At 46.3% G+C, this 25,730-nt stretch overlaps 1 protein-coding gene across 6 annotated transcripts in view; it reads right to left on the bottom strand.

Moving 5' to 3' along the window:
* LOC147103079 (thyroid hormone receptor-associated protein 3-like) overlaps nt 1–25,730 on the bottom strand; it is a 152,172-nt gene that overhangs the window by 97,375 nt on the left and 29,067 nt on the right. For all 6 annotated transcript variants that reach the window (XM_085962378.1, XM_085962386.1, XM_085962385.1 and 3 more), the window contains one exon: nt 4,226–4,308. The gene's annotated coding sequence lies outside the window, so the exon portion shown is untranslated. The remainder of the gene's footprint in view (nt 1–4,225; nt 4,309–25,730) is intronic.

Here is a 25,730-nt window from a genome sequence, read left to right as displayed (position 1 = left end):
CCCAAGATTTTAATTCTGCTCCCTTATCTGGAGAGGCTCGCCTAACACCTCCCTCACATTCCAAGACAGGATACAAGGAAAAGCTCACAAGTCTGACAGGTGACCCTCTCTCACCTCCAGATCCAGCTCCCTTGCCTCTCTCAGTTTTGTTGACACTTGTTATGGTCAGTGCTCCCTGAACTTTACTTTCATTGACCCGTATTTTCTGATCGGAGGCCTGCGATCTGGAAAAATCTGCGCCCTTACCCGAGGGCTCCAGGGACGCGCACACTTCTGATCCTGGGCCTCACCAAACTCCAAGTGCGCAGGGCCCACGTATCTCGGGCACATGTAGTTCGCAGCGTCCCTGGGATCATGTGGGCCATGGGGAGCCAATCACAGAAGGGATACTCCCTTCATACATTTGACAGGAAGACCTGTCAAATATATGAATGGAGATCAATGAAAAAATAGTAAAACTTTGAATAAATGTTTTAAAAAAATCACATTTTTTAAATGACTTGAAATTACAATTAAGTTTTTTACGGGGCTAAAAATAAACTTACCTTTTATAAAAAGTATTTTTAAATGATAAATCAGTGAAAAAAAATGTTTTATTACTTTTTTCAACTCTTATCCTGGTAAAAGCAGGCATTACACCTGCTTTTACCAGGCCTAAGAATTCTAAGGGTTTTCTGCGGGCGGAGGGTCTCCAAAAAGCGGAACTATCCACCCGCAGAGGCCCTTCTCCAGGGCAGCCGGAGAATCTGTCAAGACCATTCTTGACAGATCGGAAATGCCGGTTTTCAGTGCATGCCTGAAACCGGCATTTCTGATGTCCCTACGGGTGGGTACACAGCGCGTACACACCCGTAGGGATCGGAATATCTGGGCCATTGTTACCAAGCTCCAAATAGGCTGCCCTTCACACTCGTCCCCCTCCTTGTACCTTCACTTGGTTGAAATCAAGATACAGTGCACTTCAACTCATTCTTTCCCAGGAACCATTCACTTGCCTTGGACTCCTTACACCTACAATCTACAAACTTTTCAAACCCAAATTTCCCCCAATCACTAATCCTTGGTTCAAATGCCTTTTAAAAAAATTAAAAATCATTTACATTGGAACAAGATACCAGTGACCAAGAGAGAGGCAGAACCATACTTTTACATGGAAGCAGGGACTGCGGACTGGGAAGAGGCAAGAGAGAAGAGAGAAGAGAAGATAGAGGGATGAACGATTCATTCTGAATTAAACTCGTCCCCACCCCCCCCCGATATCCAGGGCAATGCTGCCCTTACTTATGGGTGGGGGAGTGACTGACATAACTGCCCCCTCACCTGCGGAGATGTGCACTTCAAGGCGAATGTGCTGCAAATGCCAGTCAGACACCATTCTGCCTGTTGCACACACTCAGTACTTTATTCACACAGTGCCAGATCTTTCGATGGTGTTTACCAGACCAGTAATGGCGGGTACAGAAGTTTCTCGCACTGCTGTGTGCAAAGGTCTGATGGGAAATGACCCTTTCAAAGGCAGTTTCACTGCTCAAATTTACCCATAATTTTGCATAACTTGGCACTATAACTGTAACCCTATTCAGAGAGGCCACACACAGATGACAACTAAGGGAGACTGCTGGGCCAGTCCAAAGTCTGGCTTTGTTACTGTGAGGGGGCCCATGTTACAGCCTTTACTTGCACTCACTATGAAAGGCAGCTGCCATGAGCAGGTTTGTGTCTCCTATAAAGCAAAAAACGTAACCTCGAGTTTGCAGTGAATGGGATCCAGCATGCATCAGGGCTAACGATCTACCAATCTACTAGACCAGATATACAACATGATGGCCACTGTGTACTCCTGATCTTTCCGATAGGTGGAAAACCACCACCTGATATCTTGCACCTTAGCCTGAAAGGTACAATCTATGACTAGAAAGAAATATGCCTAGAAACAAGTTAAATTAGCAGATAACAATCCCTAATTCACGTCAATACAGTTTTCGGAGAGCAAAATAAAGACTACTGATGCTTTTAATGCAAGAGCTGATTGGGAGTTCTGTTTACGCAGTGATCTAGGCACACGGTTAAACTGGCTGCACTGGCCATTAACAGCTTGTATTCCTCACAGCCCGAGACGCACACAGATGTCAATCAAATCGTTCTAATGCACGATGGAGCACTTTGACCCCGTTAATCTGCATTGACTTCCAGTGTCTGCATTACTCAGGAAATGTTAAAGCAGGCACAAAGCAATTTTTGCCTCCTTAGCTCACCACGTTCCCCTCATCTGATTTCAGATCAAACAATCCGGCCTTTCTCGCAGACAGCCTGACCTCATTGTCAGCTGGTGGCATCGCGAGCAAAGTCAGATGCCATTTTAACCCTAGTTAGTTTAAAACTCACCATGGTATGCTTCAAAGAAGAAACCATGTAATACAGAACCTTTCATGTGAAAGGGTATAATATAATATGGGAGGTATACAGTGGTGTTCCCCACAGTTCATTGCTAGGACTACTGCTGTATTTGATATACATTAATGACTTGGAGGTACAGGGCACAATTTCAAAATTTGCAGATGACACAAAACTTGGAATGCAGTAAACAGTGAGGAAGATAGTAAGATGTCAAGACAGAGGCAGGCTGGTGCAATGGGTGGATTTGGAATGCACTGCTCGATAGGGTGGTGGATCCAGATTCAATAGCAGCCTTCAAAAGGGAATTGGATAAAAAATTGGGAGAAAAAATTGCAGGGATATAGAGTTAGAGTGGGGGAGTGAGGCTAACTGGATTGCTCTTCGAAAGAGCCGGCGCAGACTCGGTGGGTCAAATGGCCTCCTCCTGTGCTGTACTGTTCTATGTTTCTATAATATAGCAATGCTATTTTAACAGGACATTTGTTAGTCCCATTACAGCAATACACAAGCTGTGGCCACCCATCCCCCAGAGTCCAGCCACCTTTTAGAACTGTGCCAAATGGGTCGTATGACAAGGCACCCTCAACTAGATCGCCCCTGGAATTACAGAGTGCAAGAGTCAGTGCTAGGTCGCAAGAACCCAAGACTACACAGAGTGTACAGCACAGAAACAGGCCATTCAGCCTAACTGGTCTATGCCGGTGTTTATGCTCCACACGAGCCTCCTCCCTCCCTTCTTCATCTAACCCGATCAACATATCCTTCTATTCCATTCTCCCTCGTGTGTTTATCTAGCTTCCCCTTCTATGCTATTTGCCTCAACTACTCCTTATGGTAGTGAGTTCCACATTCACACCATTTACACTTTGGGTAAAGAAGTTGCTCCTGAATTCCCTATTGGATTTATTAGTGACTCTTCTATTTATGGCCCCTAATTTTGGTCTCCCCCCCACAAGTGGAAACATCATCTCTACGTCTACCCTATCAAAGCCCTTCATTATCTTGAAGACCTCTATCAGGTCACCCCTCCGCCTTCCCTTTTCTAGAGAAAAAAGTCCCAGCCTGTTCATCCTGATAAGTATATCCTCTTCGTTCTGGTATCATGTGTGAATCTTTTTTTGCACCTTCTCCAGTGCTTCTATATACTTTTCATAATATGGAGACCAGAACTATGCACAGTACTCCAAGTGTGGTCTAACCAAGGCTCGATACAAGTTTAACATAACTTCTTTGCTTTTCAGTTCTATCACTCTAGAAATGAGCCCGTGCTTTTTTTTTATTTTTTAAATGGCCTTATTAACCTGCATTGCTACTTTGTGATTTGTGTACCTGTCCCCCTAAAAGGTGCTTATCTCAAACCCTACGTAGCAGAGGGCCAGCAGAGTGTAGCAGCAGTTTGAGAGATTCTTTTTACTGAAAGAAAAAAGAGTACTCACACACAACTCGCGCTCCTTCAACGGACATTGGCTTCTTTCAAGGAACCTTTCCTGATACAGGGCCAACAGTTCATGGCTGTACTGGACCTGTGAAAGGTGTGAATCAACCTTACCTAGAGGTAGCATCCTTTGGGATTGGTCTGGATCAAATACCCACACTGCAGAGAAACCATCACTGCAGCTCAATGCCACCCAGCACTTGGAACAAATAGTTGCAGCGTTGCAAAACTGGCCACAGCCAAGCAGGTGGGTCACTTATTTATTTGTTGTCTTGCTAGCAATAGTCTCTACCCTTCTCCGGGTTGGGAGAGGAGGGAGTCAGAGAGTGAAAGAAAAAGACAGACAGATTTGTGCCCCGCTATATGTTCTCATCGATAATGATGTCATCTTACCTCACAGCTCCGGCAGTAATCAGGGACAAGGGTTATCCTTACAGGAAATTCTCCATACAGGTGACGTAACTCAGTCTGAGAAGCTGAACAGAAAGAAAGGAAGAGTCTTACACATGGTCAAGGCTGGGAGCATGCACACGTTCCTCTTATCCTCACATTTTTAAAGTCAGAAAAATTTGATCGCCATTCTTAATGTGATCCCATTCCCTCCCTACAGATATGTTTGACTCTTCAGATACCAGACAGTTGTCACTAAACTGTGGGATCAGTTTATAATCTGTTGCCACTGCGATGACGAATACATTTTGTCGTGAAGGTCCTCGGTACATCCACTGCAATTATAATGGAGTGACCGGACAGGATGTGCGGACTCAATTGGAAAAATATATTGTAACTGGGGTGTGACTCTCTTGTGCATTACTTGGGCATAATGCTCCTCTGCATTATAGTGTAACATAGTTACAGAGTTCCAATAGCCCCGTGTATAAAGAACTGTACTATCACTTCCTATGTACTAGAGGGCGAGCTAAATGTTCTGTGCACAATACACTCTAAAGAGCGTACAAGGGGCAGCTGTAACGTTCCTGCAAATAATGGTGTGTTAACAAGGCCGTTAATGCAAAGAAATGCCAAAACACACAGAGCTGATGATCTTGGGGGACTCCAGGTGACAGTAAAGGAGTCGGAAGACAGGCCATTGCTAGAGATGCTCCAGCTATGGTCAGAGAGACAGGAGTAGAGCCAAGCAAGGGCAGTTTTATGGAGCTGGTCAGCAGAGTCGAGGCATGGGAAGAGGATGGTGTGGTTGACTGTACCGAAGGCTGTGGAAAGGATGAGTGTGGATAATGCTATTTGTGACTTTGGTTAGAGCCAGTTTGGTGCTGTGGGAGAAGTGAAAGGCTCATTGGAAAGATTCAAACAAGGAGTTGCAAGGCTCTGGGAGGCAGCAGTTAGCCAGTGAGGGAGAGCTGTAAAATTCCCGTATATATGGTGCAATGCTGAAAACTGCACCGTTTACACTTGTACCGCACTTTACTGCGCCTCTCGAGACTGTGTGTATAATTAATTACTTCTGAAGTGCGGTTACAATTGTTATGAAGGCAGTCATTAAGTGGAAAGGCAAGATCCCACAAAGAGCACTGACCAGTTAATGTTGATTGAGGGAGGAATGTTGGGCAGGAGAACTCCCTGCTCTTCCTTAAATAGTGCCACGGGATGTTTACTCGCCAGAACAGGTAGACCAGGCCTTGGTTTCACATCTGGCAATGCAGCAGGCCCTTGGTATGCTTACATTATACACTCAAACTCCCGTTAGAAGGCTTCAACTCACAACTCTGACTCAAAAGGTGGGAATGCTACCAACCGAGTTAAGCTGCTAACCTACAGTATAACACACTATATAACATGGAACGATATCACTGTATAGAATAGTTCTGCGGTAGAACACTCCTGCATATAAAAAAGAGCTATAATATCCCAGTGTATGACTAGAGCTAGAATAGCCTTGTATTATTACTGCGGTATAACATTCCTCTAGAGCAGTATCATATAGCTACAACTCTGTATAGAACACTCCTATATATAATAGAACTGTAATAACCATGTATATACTACACTGTAACTGCGGTAAAACATTGCTTTATACAAGAGAACTTATATATAACAGAATATATAATGGTGTTACTGCAATAGAACACTCCTAGAATAGAGCTACAATGTCCCTGTATATACCAGTTGATGCAGTACACTCGCCTACAGTACAGAACTATAATACACGGCGTTTTATCTCGAACATTGCTGATAGAACCCTCACACACATTTAGGAATCTGTCCAAGAAGTCCACTAATCCTCTAAGTTTAGTACCATCAAAGCCCTGATTCAGTCCTCAGATATCTCAGGGAGCAGCTGAAAATGAGCAGCAGAGGCGAAGATTGAGGTTTTTACAGTATGTCTGAGCATGCTGTGAAACACTGGGGACATTATTCAGGGTAGCGCATCTCAATTACACAACTATCCAACCCATCAGGGAACCTTTAACCCAAACCAGGGCATCAGGACCTGGGCAGTAAGAGTGTAAACTCATGTAGACAATGAGAACCACTAATCATATTTGGGACAGTACAGTCAATGGGCTTATTTTCTGTATTAGTGCCAATACAGTATGTGAAAAATCAATTAAACCAATATTCATCCTGCATGACACTCTTAAATGTATCAACAACGCTTGGTGACAGTGAGTAAAGCAAATCAGATGTTCGGATGTAGTGAAAGGTCAATACTGAGCTGGATTAGTGAGATAATCCTGCCACTTTATAAATCATTGGTGCATCTGCACTTCAAATACTGTGTACAGTTCTGATCGCCACAGTACTAAAAGGATATTGCAGCTATTGAAAGGGCACAGAATAGTGCAACCAGAATGACTGAGGGGATGGAAGGGATTGGATTATGAGGAGCGATTATATAAATTGGAAGAGACGGTTGAGAGGTAATACAATTGCCGTTTTGAGGATTCTAAAAGGGACTAAAATCATAGACTGATACAGCACAGGAGGTCCGTCGTTCGGCCGCTCGTGCCTGTGCCTGCTCTCTGAAAGAGCTATCCAATTCGTCCCGCTCCCATGACCTTTCACAACAGCCCTGCAATTTTTTTCCCCTTCAAGTATTTATCCAATTCCCTTTTAAAAGTTACTATTGAATCTGCTTCCACCGCCCTTTCAGGCAGTGCGATCCAGATCATAACTGGCTGCGTTAAAAAAAAATTCTCATCTTACCTCTGGTTCTTTTGTTAATGATCTTAAATCTGTTGCTCTGTCCTCTGGTTACTGACCCTTCTACCACTGGAAACAGTTTCTCTTGATTTACTCAATCAAAACCCTTCAAGATTTTGAACAACTCTATCAAATCTCCTCTTAACCTTCTCTGCTCTAAGACTAGGTAATGTAGCCCATGAGAAGCTATTTCACCTTGTCCAGAACAATAGAAACAGAGGACACGGTCTGCACTTGAAGGGGGGTAAATTCAAACTAACCTGTGGAAACAATATTTCAGTGACCGAGTGGGCAATCTATGGAACAGGCTCCCTAGAGACACGCTGGAAGCAGTTATTGATTCTTTCAGAAAATCACAGTTTGGGATACAGTATAGGAGCAATTTGAATCATGACATGTGGTAAGTGTAGTGTGCTTGGGAGGTAAAAGGGGACTTAGGACCTATGATTTCCAAAGCTTTCCTTGCGGGATTTTCCTTGCGTCCTGTCTGGGTCTGCTATAGACCAATTAAAAGAGATTGATTGCTATGATTAGTCAACAACTCCATTATTGTTTTATCATATGGCCACCAGGCTCACAGGAGGTGAACTCGATGGAACATGAACTTTCTTTGTCTAGCAATTCCTGTTATTCTGCCATGGTCACCAGTGATAGACCTGCACGAGGAGTGCCAGCCTGGTGTTATACAGCCCAAAGCACTCTCTCGAGACACAGTCCATGTCTGGAAGGACAGGACCTCTAATAGTATCACTGGGTGTGTTTCACAGTGGACACAAAACCTTCCCCTTCCACTACTAAAGATGTCACCAATGGTGCATCAGGGACGGAGCGAGAATATTTGTACCTTCAATTTTGTGGAATGGCAACCCTAACTCACTCAGCACGTCCTCGGTCTCGCTTGTGGAGATATCCTTTCCCGCGTTGAATACCGCACACAGTAGTGAGTTACAAGCTAGAATCGGATTGAGCGGTTCAGATGGTTTCTATATCCCAGCTATCTGTTATTATTCTATATATAAACCACCCAAACCCCGCGATTAGATTCCAGCCTGTAACACACTTCCAGGTATCTGTTATTCTATATATAAACCACCTGAACCGCTCAATCAGATTCTAGCCAGTAACACTCTGCTGCATATTGTACTCAAGGCAGGAAAGAACATCTCCACAAGAGAACGTGTTGAGTGAGTTATGGTTGCCGTTCCACAGAGTTGAAGATACAGATTCAACCCCATTAATCCCCATGCTGCTGTGATGCGTCAACAAGTAAAAATGATCAGACAGCTTACTCACAAGGAGGGAAGAATTTGTTTGGAAATAGAAAGGCAAATGGAATATTTAGGAATGTAAATCTTTAGCCCCTAGAATAGTGAGCCACTGTGTATGCTGCAAATACTGACCATCCATGAATGGTGTTCTCAGTGTCTCACTGACTGGCCTGTGGATTGTAAACTAGTGGTTGACTCCAGGGGCTTTGTGTAGATATGCAAAAGGCATTTACAAATCACGCTGCGGGATCTCAGTTCTGCCATATCCTAATCATTAAAAGGAAACCATTTGCAAACTGCTTTGCTTATGAATATGGCGACTGATGTAACCCGAATCTGGGAGGCATTCTGGGAAGTAACTAATCAGCTCATCACTGGACCGCCTTAGTTCATGGGAAGAGAGTTCAATTTTTGTTTCTTTTCCCTCACCCGAAGGCAATGACTTCTCACTTGGGGGGCGGGTGTCATCCAATGGGCAACAGATACCTTGAATAATGACCACTTGGGTGCAACTGATTTTGATCACATCATCAGTTTGATAACCAAGACCACGCTCATGTTTCTTTTCCCTTATGCACAACACACTTAATTCTCCTTCACTGCAAGCTCATGGGTCTGACCGGGTGGGAGGAAGGACTTGGCTCAGAAAGGACAAGGACATGGACGTTGCCTCTGTCACAGTCAGGGAATGTCCCGGCTTTGGGAGGTGGCCAGATAATGGCCCACGAGTGACCTTTTCTATTCACTCGATCTTTTGGCACCAAAGCACCTCGCCTCTACTCAGCACCTTTCCCAATGGTGCAGGACGACAGGAGTCAGGAACATGCCTGGCAGAGTATTTCAAGCATGAGCCTGAGCCCTCGTCTCGCTGCAGCTTAAGTGATCGGGTACAATATTAAAGAGGCAAGTTCAGGGACGCAATATACCGACATCGCACATGTCGACTAAGTGTCTCAGGACATTACTGTCCGACTTATAAAGCAAGGCCAGCTCCAGCGCAGCCTCTGATGCACCCTCACACAGGACGAGTCGAGATTAGAGAGGGTATTCCATGATGAACGTAGCGTACTGAACACGTACCTCATCGCAGCAACAACCCCAAAAATAATTACATTTGCGACAACTAAGTATTAACTTTAAGAAAGATTCCCAGATTTTAAAACAACCTGCCTAGTGACAGAGGATACCCATCCACTCTCCATTCAAGAGGCCTTCCAGTCTAAAAAATCCTCTGTCCTGTTTCACGCTCACACGTTAAACCAGCAGAAATCTCTTCTAAACGTGCGATTTTGGCACTTGCGCACTCTAGCTTATCACTCGCCTTTGTTTATATGAGCCAAGATCTGTGCTGCAGTATATTCCGAGCACATCGACTCCCTTTCCCAACCCGCCACAACTCAATCGCCCCAGGCAGCTGCAGCCATTCCCATGAAATGTTCTCCTCTTCACCCCCCTCGGCTAAGCCAGTTTATTTCTGGGCCTGGCAATAACAGGCACTGCGAGCATCTCGGTTTTTGATTATTTTGATGCCATGGAAACCGCACGGATATGACTTGGATGCAAGGGGACATTTCAGGCGACGGAGTGCGGACCAAACAGAATCAGCTGTCCCATATTTTGACACCTGTCAGGTCCCACTGAGCGTGGTGTAGAGAGCAGGTAAGCAAGATAGGTACCGCACGCATTCATCTCCCTTCACCGCCAGTGAGATGGGCTATTATAAATTAAAATATAGAATTTTTTATAATACGGTGCCGTTAAAGAAAGAACTTGCATTTATATAGCATTTCACAACCTCAGGACATCGCAAAGCGCTTTACAGCCAATTAGGAGCTTTTCAGGGAAACGCGGCAGCCAAATTGCACACAGCAAAGTCCCACAAACAGCAATGTGATAATGACCAGTATTTTTCAGTGATCTTGGTTGAGGGATAAATATTAGCCAGGAATGAAATGTTGCCAGAGGCAGCCCTGGCACTGACCGGATGGAGATCCATCTCGGTGAGGGAGTGGGGGGTCCCCTTCCGCCAGGAGGCATAGACCGCCACTGGCACTGGCAGGACCAGATGCCATTACTACCTCTGGCTCTGAACAGGCCAAGAGCTGAGTCACTCCTGGGGCCTGCTCTGTATTATTGCACGGCCGCCCTGGTATCAGGGAAGGTGTGTGGCCAGAACATTAAAAGCTGCCAACACGGAGTGTGTGCAAGTGGCACCGAGGCAGGTGGTAAACTAGGGACCGCTGCTCGTTACAGCCTGCGAATAGCACACAGTAGCTGCCACAGGCCCCCACAATACCCCCCCAGCAGAAAACAAAATGCAATACACTGCGATGTCAGGCTGCTAAATGCAGTTTAATATATTCCGTGGAATAGCACACACTGGAGTACATTCGCAGGTAGTAATATCTCTCTTGGAAAGCTTCACTCGCTCAGTTTAAAAGGCCCTCCCATCTCAACACATTGCAGATTGTGCGCTATCCTGTACATAAACCCCACACTGCACTATCCTGTACATAAACCCCACACTGCACTATCCTGTACATAAACCCCACACTGCACTATCCTGTACATAAACCCCACACTGCACTATCCTGTACATAAACCCCACACTGCACTATCCTGTACATAAACCCCACACTGCACTATCCTGTACATAAACCCCACACTGCACTATCCTGTACATAAACCCCACACTGCACTATCCTGTACATAAACCCCACACTGCACTATCCTGTACATAAACCCCACACTGCACTATCCTGTACATAAACCCCACACTGCACTATCCTGTACATAAACCCCACACTGCACTATCCTGTACATAAACCCCACACTGCACTATCCTGTACATAAACCCCACACTGCACTATCCTGTACATAAACCACACACTGCACTATACTGTACATAAACCACACACTGCACGATCCTGTACATAAACCACACACTGCACTATACTGTACATAAACCACACACTGCACTATCCTGTACATAAACCACACACTGCACTACACTGTACATAAACCACACGCTGCACTATCCTGTACATAAACCACACGCTGCACTATCCTGTACATAAACCACACACTGCACTATCCTGTACATAAACCACACACTGCACTATCCTGTACATAAACCACACGCTGCACAATCATCACAGCCCCAGGACATCACTGCAGGAGTTGCTCAGGGCAGTGTCCTAGGCCCTACCATCTTCATTAACCAGCTGCTTCATCAATGACCTTCCCTCCAACGTAAGGTCAGAAATGGGGATTTTCGCTGATGACTGCACAGTGTTCAGCGCCATTCACAACTCCTCAGATAATGAAGCAGTCCATGCCCACATGCAACACTGAAGTGCCAGGCAACGACCATCTCCAACAAGCGACAGTCTAACCACCTCCCCTTGACAATCAACGGCATTACCATCGCCAAATCCCCCACCATTAACATCATGGGGGGTCACCATTGACCAGAAACTTAATTGGACCAGCCACAAATACTGTGGCATCAAGAGCAGGTCAGAGGCTAGTGAGTGTCTCACCTCCTGACTCCCCAAAGCCTTTCCACCATCTACAAGGCACAAGTCAGGAGTGTGATGGAATACTCTCCACTTGCCTGGATGAGTGCAGCTCCAACAACACTCAAGAAGCTCAACACCATCCAAGACAAAGCAGCCCGCTTGATTGGCACCCCATCCACCACTTTGAACATTCACTCCCTCCACCACCGACGTACCGTGGCTGCAGTGTGTACCATCTACAAGATGCACTGCAGCAACTCGCCAAGGCTTCTTCAGCAGCACCTCCCAAACCCGCGACCTCTTCCACCTAGAAGGACAAGGGCAGCAGGCGCATGCGAACACCACCACCTCCAAGTCACACCCCATCCTGACTTAGAAGTATATCGCCGTTCCTTCATCGTCGCTGGGTCAAAATCCTGGAACTCCCTCCCTAACAGCACTGTGGGAGTACCTTCACCACACGGACTGCAGCGGTTCAAGAAGGCAGCTCACCACCAACTTCTCAAGGGCAATAAATGCTGGCCTTGTCAGCGACGCCCATATCCCAAAAAGTAATTAAAAAAAACTTGGTTAAGAGGTGGGGTTTAAAGGAAGAGGAGAGGTAGAGGGGCTTAGGCAGGGAATTCCAGAGCATGAGCCAAGGCAGCTGAAGGTCCGGGCACCAAGTTGGGGCAAATGCATACGGTCAGAGCCCGAGGAACAGAGTTCAGGGGAAAATTGCAGTCTGGAGGAGATTACAGACATAGGGAAGTTAAAAGGATTTAAACACGAGGAAGAGAATTTAAATTGGAGCCATTGGGAGACTGGGAGCCAATGTAGGTCAGCAAAAATGGGGTGACGGAGGAGTAGAACCTGGTGAAGGATAGAATACAAGCATCAGAGTTTAGAATGAGCTGAAGTTTAATGAGGGTGTGGAGGATGGGAGGTTGAAATGCTAGCCAGGAGAGCATTGGAATAATTGAGGCTGGGAATGACCAAGGCATGGATGAGGGTTTCAGCACCACGCAAGCCACATAATCCCCTTGATGTGTTACATACCCGTTTTCATGTACATAAACTGTGATTTTAGTTCGAGTAAATCTGTTTTAGAAATGGCTAGAAAGTTAACTTGGAGGCTGTTCAACCATACTACACTGCAAAATGGAGACCAGCACCCAGCTGTGTTCGAAATGTAGGCGAGTTCTTTGATCTGTAAATTCGTCAAGATACAGAAAGTTTAGTTCTAGGTGCTAATTCAATTACTGATCCCTCGAAGGACAACGGGTATTTGATCGAGAAATTCCAACAGTTAAAAGTATCAACAGGCACAGAGTAAAACAGGTGATGAGTGTTAAATTACTCATTAACATAGGATGCAATGATCTCCTACCATTGTGGCTTTGAATTACATTTATTAATAGCACTTTATTTGGTCGAACTTGTGGTCTGAAACCTATACTGCCGACTTTACTCTATACCTTATCAGTACCTACTTTGTCAGAAACTGAAACTCCATGCATTGAGCAGAAATACTGCCTCATCCGTGTATAAACATTGCATCGAGGAGTCTACAAAATACCCTTTCCTGAAAAGTTCTTCAGATTATTGGACTGTATAACCGATACATTAGGGAAGATATTTTAACCTCGTGAACAGGTTTCATCTGTATTGTTCATTCGTATCTGATTGTGTAGTTATTTTACTTGTAATTAAATCCAACCATGAAATTTAGCCTGAAATTAACAGTCTGTCATATTTACAATCTTTCAAGAATAGGCAGGAGAACATAGTGGGTGTCCCTCATGATCTCCAGTGCTTTGCACAATTAATTAAGAGACAATTGTTAAAGAAAAGGCTTGCATTTATATAGCCCATTTCACAACCTCAGGACGTCCCAAAGCACTTCACAGCCGATGAAGTACTTTTGAAGTGTAGTCACTGTTGTAATGTAGGAAACGCGGCAGCCAATTTGCACACAGCAAGTTCCCGCAAACAGTAATAAGATAATCTGTTTTAGTAACGTTGGTTGAGCTATAAATATTGGCTAGGACACTGGGGAGAACGCCCCTGCTCTTCCAATAGTATCATGGGATCTTTTACGTCCACCCGAGAGGGCAGACAGGACCTCGGTTTAACCGAGATGTCTCATCCAAAAGATGGTACCTCCAACAGTGCAGCAATCCCTCAGGAGTGTCAGCCTAGATTACAAGCTCAAGTCTCTGAAGTGGGACTTGAACCCACAACTTTCTGACTCAGGAGACATGAGTAATACCGACTGAACCACAGCTGACATCTCAACTAGCATGGTTAGTCCCATGGCAATCTATCCTACTCATGGAATGTGTGGAAAGACTGATTTTTGTTCATGAGACTTGGTCTGTTTATAGCAACTGCCATTTGCTGTGAACACGAAGTAAAATTGTTGGGGAGGAAGTTCAAATCAACACACTAAACCACACAAGCCCCTCAACACGCCCCACGCTGCAGACCAAGCACTGTCCTGCACGTCGACCTTACAAACCCTTTGGTGTGTCCCACATTGCTGTGTGCCGTAGCTGCATATAAACCAGAAGACCACCACAGAAAATGGAACTGGCTACCACGTGGAATGGTTGAGGCAAATAGCATAGATGTATTTAAGAAGCTCGATATGTACGTAAGTGAGTAAAGAATAGAATCTGCTGATAGGGATTAGATGAAGTAGGGTGGGAGGTGGCTTGTGTGGAGCAGTAGGGCTGAATAGCCTGTATCTGTGCTGTAAATACCATGTCATTTTATGCATTATTCTGCATCCAGGGGCATTCACTGATTGAAGTAAATACATGAATAGTGAAACAAAAAACTAGGGAAAAGCACCAATCCTGGCCAGAGCAGACTCATAGTATCAGATGAGTGATAATCTGACTCTGGAACAGTTACAGTTCAAAAAGGGCATTTTCTAAAATTTATAAACAAAACTCCATTAACAGAGAAATGAAACAGCTCCAACAACCATTAATATGGACCATTTATTACAGAGTGTCCCGACTGGCTCTTCACTCTCTAATCTCTCTCTCTCGCACACACTGCTATGCCAATAAGATTATTCTGCACGCCACAGACCAGAAGGTCTCAGCTTCAATCCCGCCTGTACTGTGTTAGCTAATCTCCGACAGGGCCACAGTTGACCTCAATACACCTAAATTAGGGAGGAAATAAATAGATCAGCCGAGGTTCCTACATCTGATCGCTAATCAGTGACCAGCCCCACCTCCCCTCGACTAGGAAATGCATGTGTGTGGACGGAAGCTAAGGGCAGGATGTGGCTCAGCTTTGATGACCGCCCCCCCAGTTCAGTCAAACAGATTGGAAACCGACAAAGCTCGTAAATGAAAAATGGCCTATTGGACGAGGCAGCTCTGTATTGTCGCACGGGTCACCATTGATTGACCAGCCTTTCCTTCACCTATCCGATAGCACGAACAGAACTCACCAACTTTCATTTACCAAGAGTCACACCAATAGAAACATCACACAATGCTTTTCTTCTTCCAATGAGAACAGGGACCTGGAAAGTTCCGCACGTGTTCCCACGCCGAGCAGTGTCTGCACCTTCTGCTTTCTTGTTGCTGAATTCAGAAACAATCTGAGCATAACCACGGACTCATCGGACACTGAATTCCCAGGCAACTAAAAATAAAAAGCTCATCATCTGATAGGTGGCATTGCCCTCCCTCCACCACCAGTCCGACAGGTGGCCCCGCCCTCACCTCGAGTCCGACAGGTGGCCCCTCCCTCACCGCCAGTCCGACAGGTGGCCCCTCCCTCACCTCCAGTCCGACAGGTGGCCCCGCCCTCACCTCGAGTCCGACAGGTGGCCCCTCCCTCACCTCCAGTCCGACAGGTGGCCCCTCCCTCACCTTAAGACCTCAAATATATGGAACGTAAGTAGTAGGAGCAGGAGTAGGCCATGCAGCCCCTCGGGCCTGCTCCGCCATTCAATAGGATCATGGCTGATCCGAACCTAGACTCACGTCCACTTCCCTGCCCGCTCCCCGTAACCCCTAATTCCCTTATCAGCTAGGAAACAGTCTATCTCCGTTTTAAATTTATTTAATGTCGCAGCTTCCACAGCTCTGAGGTAGCAAATTCCATAGATTTACTACCCTCTGAGTGAAGAAGTTTCTCCTCATCTCAGTTTTGAAAGGGCAGCCCCTTATTCTAAGATTATGCCCCCTAGTTCTAGTCTCACCCATCAGTGGAAACATCCTCACCGCATCCACCCGATCACGCCCCTTCACAATCTTATATGTTTCCAATAAGATCGCCTCTCATTCTTCTGAATTCCAATGAGTAGAGGCCCAACCTACTCAACCTTTCCTCATAAGTCAACCCCCTCATCTCCGGAATCAACCGAGTGAACCTTCTCTGAACTGCCTCGAGAGCAAGTATATCTTTTCTTAAATATGGAAACCAAAACTGTACGCAGTATTCCAGGTGTGGCTTCACCAGTACCCTGTATAACTGAAGCAAGACTTCCCTGCTTTTATACTCCATCCCCCTTGCAATAAAAGCCAAGATTCCATTGGCCTTCCTGATCACCTGCTGTACCTGCATACTAACCTTCTGTGTTTCATGCACCAGGACCCCCAGATCCCTTTGTACTGTAGCACTTTGCAGTTTCTCTCCATTTAGATAATAACTTGCTCTTTGATTTTTTTCTGCCAAAGTGCATAACCTCACACTTTCCAATATTATATTCCATCTGCCAAATTTCTGCCCACTCACTTAGCCTGTCTATGTCCTTTTGCAGGTTTTTTATGTCCTCCTCACTCACTGCTTTCCCTCCCATCTTTGTATCGTCGGCAAACTTGGATACGTTGCACTCGGTCCCTTCCTCCAAATCGTTAATATAGATTGTAAAGAGTTGGGGCCCCAGCACTGACCCCTGCGGAACACCACTAGTCACTGATTGCCAACCCGAGAATGAACCGTTTATCCCAACTCTGTTTTCTGTTAGATAGCCAATCTTCCACCCATACCAGTATATTACCCCCAATCCTGTGATTTTTTATCTTGTGCAGTAATCTTTTGTGTGGCACCTTGTCAAATGCCTTTTGGAAGTCCAAATACACCACATCCACTGGTTCCCCTTTATCCACTCTGTTTGTTACGTCCTCAAAGAATTCGAGCAAATTTGTCAAACATGACTTCCCCTTCGTAAAACCATGCTGACTCTGTCCGATTAAATTATGCTTATCCAAATGTCCTGTTACTGTTTCCTTAATAATGGACTCCAATATTTTACCAACCACAGATGTTAGGCTAACTGGTCTATAGTTTCCAGCCTTTTGTCTACTTCCCTTTTTAAATAAGGGCGTTACATTAGCAGTTTTCCAATCTGCTGGGACCTTTCCTGAATCCAGGGAGTTTTGGAAAATTACCACTAATGCATCCACAATCCCTACCGCTACTTCTCTCAAGACCCTAGGATGTAAGCCATCAGGTCCAGGGGATTTATCCGCCTTTAGTCCCATTATCTTACCGAGTACCACCTCCTTAGTGATTTTAATCGTGTTTAGCTCCTCCCCCCCCCCATAGCCCCCTGTTTGTCCAGTGTTGGGATATTTTTTAGTGTCCTCTACTGTAAAGACTGATACAAAATATTTGTTCAGCGTTTTTGCCATCTCCATGTTCCCCACCACTAATTTCCCAGACTCGTCCTCTAAGGGACCAACATTCATTTTAGCCACCCTTTTTCTTTTTATATAACTGTAGAAACTCTTGCTATCTGTTTTTATATTTTTTGCTAGTTTACTTTCATAATCTATCTTCCCTTTCTTAATTAATCTTTTAGTTATTCTTTGCTGGCTTTTAAATGCTTCCCAATCTTCTATCCTCCCACTAGATTTGGCGACTTTATATGCCCTTGTTTTCAGTCGGATACTATCCTTTATTACTTTACTTAGCCACGGATGGCTGTCTTTGCTTTTACGCCCCTTTTGCCTCAGTGGAATATATTTTTCTTGAAAGTTGTGAAATATCTCCTTGAATGTACACCACTGCTCATGTACCGTCTTACACTTTAATCTATTTTCCCAGTCCACTTTAGTCAACTCTGCTCTCATACCTTCATAGTCTCCTTTATTTAAGCTTAGTACGCTGGTTTGAGGTCCAACTCTCTCACCCTCCAACTGAATTTGGAATTCAACCATGTTATGGTCACTCATTCCAAGGGGATCCTTTACTAGGACATTTTTTATTAATCTTGTCTCATTACACAGGACCAGATCTAAGATTGCCTGCCCCCTGGTTGGTTCAGTTACATACTGCTCAAGGAACCCATCCCTAATGCACTCTATGAACTCTTCCTCAAGGCTGCCCTGCCCAATTTGATTTGTCCAGTCAATATGAAAGTTAAAATCCCCCATGATTATAGCTGTTCCCTTATTACAAGCCCCAACTATTTCCTGATTTATACTCCGACCAACAGAGTTGCAACTGTTAGGAGGCCTATAGACTACGCCCACTAGTGACTTTTTCCCCTTATTATTCCTTATCTCCACCCAAACTGTTTCACTATCCTGATCCTTTGACCCAGTATCATTTCTCACTATTGCAGTGATTCCATCCTTTATTAACATAGCCACCCCACCTCCCTTTCCTTCCTGTCTGTCCTTCCTAATAGTCAAATACCCCTGGATGTTTAGTTCCCAGTCATGGTCACCTTGCAGCCATGTTTCTGTAATGGCCACCAGATCATACCCAATGGAACCCCCATTGTTCCTTCAGATTTTCCATCCTTCAAACAATCCACAAATTTTTAAACCCAACCATTACTTCTTGATTTACTTGGTCTTCTTTACCACTTGGTGTCCTGCACGATAGGCCTCAGCCTTTCACCCAAGTTTCTCCATGAAAATGTATAAACTAGAGAATATAGTATTCACCAGGTTTTGTTCAGGATATTACCTGGTGATTTCTTCCCCTGTCCAGCCTCGTCTCCCCATCGCCTGAACCTCCTGCAGTCAGGGCCAGGCTGCCATGTCACCTTCGCCAGAGCTCCAACACTGAACTGCAGCTAGCGAGTACCCCAGGAGACTCTGCCTTTGATTTTCCAGCTTACTGCGAGGGTGAGGGTGAGGGAGCCACACACTTGCGCCTACCTTTTGCTGTCCCACCCACCCCACCACCCACCCCTCTCCCTCCACAGTGACAGAGATCTGGAGCTCATCAGAGCAGGAAACAAGCCAAGCCACCACCGCACTTAGCTAAAAATTGCTCACTTTTAGGCAGAGAATACGGGCGCTTTTTTGAGTCACTCCATGTCCGATAAATGCAGAGAATCAAATCCCATTTTTACTGCGACGTCAGCAGCTCCCTGATAACGATCAATGGGTTAAACACTTAGGCTCTCGGTTACATTACCACCTGTCCCAGCTAGGCTCCCGGGGAGAAGTGATAATACTACCAACACAACTGGGGCACAACAAGAGCCAGCCCTCAAGTGCTTAGCCCAGCAGAATGCTACCTGTAGCCTCGCAGCTACTGTGTCACCAGCTCGACCTTTCGGTAAGACTATAATCACCCTCAGGAAACTGGGTCTGTGTGCAGATCGGATGACAGGATCAGGAGCCGTTTTTAAATGTTTCTTTGCCCCTCAATTTCCTACCCTGTCGCTACGATTAGTCATAATGAAATGGGACCCGCCACGCGTGCAAGAATGTGTAGCAAGGGACGAATGGCTGCACCCCACCTGTGCCAGTGTGTTTCCTGAACCTTCTCTACGGCCCATCGTGTATCGTAACCTCCAGTGAGGAAAGTTCTAGAATTAATTCATTTAAGGGGGGGGGGGGGGTCTTTTCAAATACTCCCGTTCAATGGCTCTGAGCCACAGGCAGGAGAAGAGGCCACTAGCACCTCCAAGTGTAGAAAATCTGCAATGGATAGAAACAGGTGGAGAGGAACTAGAGTGCAGAGGCACACGAGAGTGAGACAGCATGGGGTGGGGAGGGGAAGAGAAAGAGAGAGCGAGCGAGCACGCGAGAGACACAGGAGGGAGGAGCGAGTGGCTTTAGGCAGAGAGGCAGCATGAGAACATAGAGCACATGAGACAGAGCGAGGAGGGAGGGGAAGAGAGAGGAGGGAGGGGAAGAGAGAAAGAGAGAGAGACAGCACAAGAACAGAAAGAGAGCGTGAGGAGAGGAGGGAGAGTGGCATTGGGCGGTGAGAGAGACAGTACAAGGACACAGAGAGAGAGAGAGAGAGAGAGAGAGAGAGAGAGCGCGTGCGGTGTTGGGTGGTGAGAGACAGCACAAGGACAGGGACAGAGAGAGAGAGAGAGAGAAAGAGGAACAAAATAACCGAAAGCCAAAGCAGATTAGAATGTTACCGGGCCCTAAAAAGAGAATATAAACTGGCAGACTACCTCACGACCATCAGAGACACAAAACAGAGACAGACCCTCACCAGGTACAGACTAAGCGACCACCAACTGGAAATTGAAAAAGGCAGATACAAGAAATCCTGGCAGCCTAGAGAGAATAGAATATGCGATCAATGTCTGGCTGGCGAGGTTGAAACAGAAATGCATTTCCTCCTAAAATGCGAAAAATTCAACACATCAAGAAACATATTATTCAACAAGCTAAGCCAAACAACCCCAGATTTCAAGGAATTGGATGATCTGTCAAAATTGAGATTAGTCCTAGGAGAAGGAGACAGACCATACCTTGGGGCTAAATATGTAACAACATGTCACAACCTGAGGACTGTTTAAAAGTAAGACTGTTTAAAATTAATATTGAACGTACCAAATGAAGTAGAAAGACTGTTTAAAATTAATATTGTTTAAAAGTAATATTGTATATACCCAACAAATGTCAAATCGATTGACACCTACAGAATGTTGGAAAACTGTACCTTTTTGCTATGTAAGCTTTGGCAATATGGTTCTCTGTAAACTTTCATGCCAATAAAGCATTTGAACTGAACTGAACTGAACTGAGAGAGAGATTGGGAGTGTGAGAGAGAGAGAGAGATTGGGAGTGTGAGAGAGAGAGAGAGATTGGGAGTGTGAGAGAGAGAGAGATTGGGAGTGTGAGAGAGAGAGAGATTGGGAGTGAGCGAGAGAGATTGGGAGTGAGCGAGAGAGATTGGGAGTGAGCGAGAGAGATTGGGAGTGAGAGAGAGAGAGAGATTGGGAGTGTGAGAGAGAGAGAGGTTGGGAGTGTGAGATAGAGAGAGGTTGGGAGTGTGAGAGAGAGAGAGATTGGGAGTGTGAGAGAGAGAGAGAGAGATTGGGAGTGTGAGAGAGAAAGAGATTGGGAGTGAGAGAGAGAGAGATTGGGAGTGTGAGAGAGAGAGAGAGATATGGAGTGTGAGAGAGATAGAGATTGGGAGTGTGAGAGAGGTTGAAACAGAAATGCATTTCCTCCTAAAATGCGAAAAATTCAACACATCAAGAAACATATTATTCAACAAGCTAAGCCAAACAACCCCAGATTTCAAGGAATTGGATGACCTGTCAAAATTGAGATTAGTCCTGGGAGAAGGAGACAGACCATACCTTGGGGCCAAATATGTAACAACATGTCACAACCTGAGGACTGTTTAAAATTAAGACTGTTTTAATTAATATTGAACGTACCAAATGAAGTACAAAGACTGTTTAAAATTAATATTGTTTAAAAGTAATATTGTATGTACCCAACAAATGTCAAATCGATTGACACCTACAGAATGTTTGAAAATGTACCTTTTTGCTATGTAAGCTTTGGCAATATGGTTCTCTGTAAACTTTCATGCCAATAAAGCATTTGAATTTGAATTTGAGAGAGAGCGAGCGAGCGCGCGGCGTTGGGCGTTGAGAGAGACAGCACGAGGAGAGAGAGAGAGAGAGAGAGAGAGAGAGAGAGAGAGAGCGGCATTGGAGGTGAGACAGCACGAGGACAGACAGAGAGAGAGAGAGAGAGAGAGAGAGCGGCATTGGGCGTTGAGAGACAGCACGAGGACAGAGAGAGAGGCGTTGAGAGAGACAGCACGAGGAGAGAGAGAGAGAGAGAGAGCGAGCGAGAGAGAGAGCGCGCGCAGCGTTGGAGGTGAGACAGCACGAGGACAGAGAGAGAGGCGTTGAGAGAGACAGCACGAGGAGAGAGAGAGAGAGCGAGCGAGAGAGAGAGCGCGCGCAGCGTTGGAGGTGAGACAGCACAAGGACAGAGAGAGGGATAGAGAGAGAGAGAGATGGAGAGAGAGAGAGAGAGAGAGAGATGGAGAGAGAGAGAGAGAGAGAGAGAGAGATTGGGCGTTGAGAGAGACAGCACGAGGGCAGAGAGAGAGAGAGAGAGAGATAGAGAGAGAGAGATAGAGAGAGAGCGGCATTGGGCGTCGAGAGAGACAGCACGAGGACAGAGAGAGAGAGAGAGAGAGAGAGAGAGAGCGGCATTGGGCGTCGAGAGAGACAGCACGAGGACAGAGAGAGAGAGAGAGAGGGAGAGAGAGGGAGAGAGAGGGAGAGAGAGGGAGAGAGAGGGAGAGAGAGGGAGAGAGAGGGAGAGAGAGGGAGAGAGAGGGAGAGAGAGGGAGAGAGAGGGAGAGAGCGGGAGAGAGCGGCGTTGGGCGTTGCAGGTGAGGCAGCACGAGGACAGAGAGAGCACATGACAGAGTGGGACACAGCACGTGACAGCACAATAAGTTGTTTCTTTGGAGCCAACATAAGAGAATGCACGAATGAGACAACATAAGACTGCGTGCGCAAAAGACAGCAAGACAGAGCGTGCAAGAGCAAGACAGTGAGATATGGTGCTGCATTAAGAGAGAGAATACATAACAGGGAGAGAGTGAAAGTACAAGAGGTAGTGTGCGAGAGCGAGAAACAGTGCAAGACAGAGCACAAGAACATGCGGGAGCTCGTGAGGGACAGAATGTGTTAAAAGGATAGAGCGAGAGAACAGAGAAAGAAGGGGAGAGAGAAAGAGAGAAAGAAAGAAAGGAAGGAAGGGAGTGAGGGAAAAGGGGGGACAGAAAGAAAAGAACAGAGGGAGGGATTAGCCAACTGAAAAACAGAAAATACTGAATTTTAATTTTTAAATAGGAAACTCACGTCCCACTATATTAGACTATAAATAAACCAAACTTTTTTTTCTTCCAACTATTAGTGAATTAAAAATCTATATAAATCTACAGGCTACACAATCTACTGAACGAAAAAAAGCACCTCACCTTCCCAGCTGTACAATCAGCAACCCCATCCACCCACCACCCCGATTTCAAGCAACGACAAATCGCACACCACTCCCTTAATTTCCTGATATGTACGGCTGACTGACGAGGCGCTGTGCTGGCAGGGAATACTTGGTAGATCAGTCCGACAGGGTCATTTTTCCACACAAGCTGTGAAGGAGGGAGTTCACTTAACCACATGTGCCGATCCAGCCTTAAATCGTTTGATCAGAGGGAGGACAACGATTTCTAATCCCTCCAAATATTTATAGCTCCTATTCGTTAAACCTGGCATAAGAAAGAGAGAGGGGGAGCAGAGGCTCGACGCTCTGCACTGGAGGGAGAGGATCAAATGGACAAAGGAGTGGTTTATATGGATACGGGGTATTAAAAGAGACAACCATTCCTCAGCACTTGCATCCTTCATTTTGAGCATAAAATTTACCAAACACTTCTGTGCCACCAGTGCTTTGAGGGGAATGTGGCTTACTAAGAGTTCACATGGGACCCAGCCTGGCACAGGCTGTTCATTCAGCACATTTCACTCAGTAAGATGATCGGATTTAAGCCCTGAAGCAGCTCAATATTCATATACTCTATCAAAAACTGCAGCATTCCCAATGCAAACCAGCTGTTGCTGCCCGAGCTTCCAGGGAACAGTCTGTACAACTTGCAGCAATCCCACACAACACAACTCCAAACACACAGCGAATCAATTATTATGGCACACAGGAAAAGCACAATACCCAGCTGTCAACGGGACAGCTTTCCAGCTCAGTTTTTCCAGCGATTCCAACTCCTGAGCTTCTTGGGGATTGACTGAACACTCATCCAGTTGGTCCTTTAAACTCCTTGGAGCAAAAAATGATTAGACATTTCCCACCCTCCTCCCTCTGACCTGTTCAATGAACGAAGGCCAGGTCACGTGTCTTTCACCTCCTGAAGACGCTGACCCTCACTTGGGTGAGCTCCAACAGCTCTCTACCATTTCATCCGAAGAGGCCGTTCCTCCCACGTGAGCCTGGATGATAAGTAGTCATTCACTATTCGACACTAGGAGGCACCACGCCCAAATCTCACCATGTCCTCACCCTAGAGCCCAGAGCCCAGACGCCGGAAGGCACGGCCGCCAATGGTGAGTGACTGGCTAGTGTCCGAGAGAGGCAACATTGGCCGATTTCTTTCCTTTCCCCAACTAGTGGGAACATCTAAGAAACTAAAGCAGATCATGACATTCTAAAAAAAATATAAGCTCAATCCGATGACCAAATCAAACTGGCCCTTACTTCTGTTTGCTTTTTGTGTCACAGACTTCCATTCCAGCATGAGTCAACAACAACCTGCCCTTAAGTAGCACCTTTACCATAGAAGAACAACCCACGGCACTTCACAGGCGTGTAGTTAAACGAAAATGGTTGCCATATCAAAGGAGACTTTAGGAAGGGCGACTAAAAGCTTGGTCAAAGAGGTAGGTGTTAAAGAAAGAACTTCTATTTCCAGAACGCCTTTACCTCAGGACATCCCAAAGCGCTTTACAGCCAATGAAGTGTAATCACTGCTGTAATGTAGGGAGGAGGAGAGGGGGCTGGATAGGCAGAGGGGTTTATGGAGGAAATTCCAGAGCACAGAGCCTAGACGCCTGAAAGCACGGCTGCCAATGGTTGAGTGACTGGCTGGTACCCGAGAGAGGAAACCTTGGCTGATCTCTTTCCCTTCCCAAACTCGGGTGTGGACTCAGCACAGACCAGGGATCGAACCCAAGATCTCTCTCATCTGTTTGACTCATAGCTTGAACCATTGGGGAGACTTTTTTTTCCTAAATGTTACTTTACCGCAATGAGGTGAACCAGTGGGAGTAGCATTAGAACTTAATAAAAAAGAATGAAAGAATTTATATAGCACCTTTCACGTCCACAGAACGTCACAACCCATTTCACATCCGGTGAATGACTTCTGAAGTGTGGTTGCTCGTCATGTAGACCAATGCAGTAGCCAAGCTGCACAGTAAGGCCCCACAAAAAGCAATGAGATAAGTGACCAGACAATCTGTTTTTGGTACTGTTGGTTGAGGGAGGAATGTTGGCCAGGATACCAGAAGTCCCTGCTCCACTTCAACGCCCAAGCGATATATTTTTTTTATATATACAGCCAGCAGAGCCATCAGAACAGGCTGTTGGTTGAACGTCTTAACTGAGAGACAGCGCCTCCAAGAACGCAACACACTCAGCTCAGTACTGCACTGAAGCCTGAGCCCAGATCATGGGCTCTGGAGTGGGGCATGAACCCACTAGTCAGACTCAAGAGATCGAAAATCGAAAGGGGAAAGGGCAAGAGAGAGAGGGGGGATAGAGAGAGTGGAGAGAGAGAGAGAGAGAGAGAGGACCGAGAGAGTGAGAGAGCGGGGACCGAGGGGGGGGGAGAGGGGGGACCGAGGGGGGGGGGGGAGAGGGGGGACCGAGGGGGGGGGGAGAGGGGGGACCGAGGGGGGGGGGACGAGGGGGGACCGAGGGGGGGGGAGAGGGGGGACCGAGTGGGGGGGAGAGGGGGGGACCGAGGTGGGGGGGAGAGGGGGGGACCGAGGGGGGGGGGGAGAGGGGGGGACCGAGGGGGGGGGGGAGAGGGGGGGACCGAGGGGGGGGGAGAGGGGGGGACCGAGGGGGGGGGGGGGAGAGGGGGGACCGAGGGGGGGGGGGGGGGGAGAGGGGGGACCGAGGGGGGGGGGAGAGGGGGGACCGAGGGGGAGGGGGGAGAGGGGGGACCGAGGGG

This window comes from Somniosus microcephalus, chromosome 20 (assembly GCF_052327205.1).
Source record: "Somniosus microcephalus isolate GS21.2 chromosome 20, FLI_Smic_1.0, whole genome shotgun sequence".
NCBI lineage: Eukaryota > Metazoa > Chordata > Chondrichthyes > Squaliformes > Somniosidae > Somniosus > Somniosus microcephalus.
Note: the sequence above shows the minus strand (reverse complement) of the source record. Positions and strands in the feature narration are given on the sequence as shown.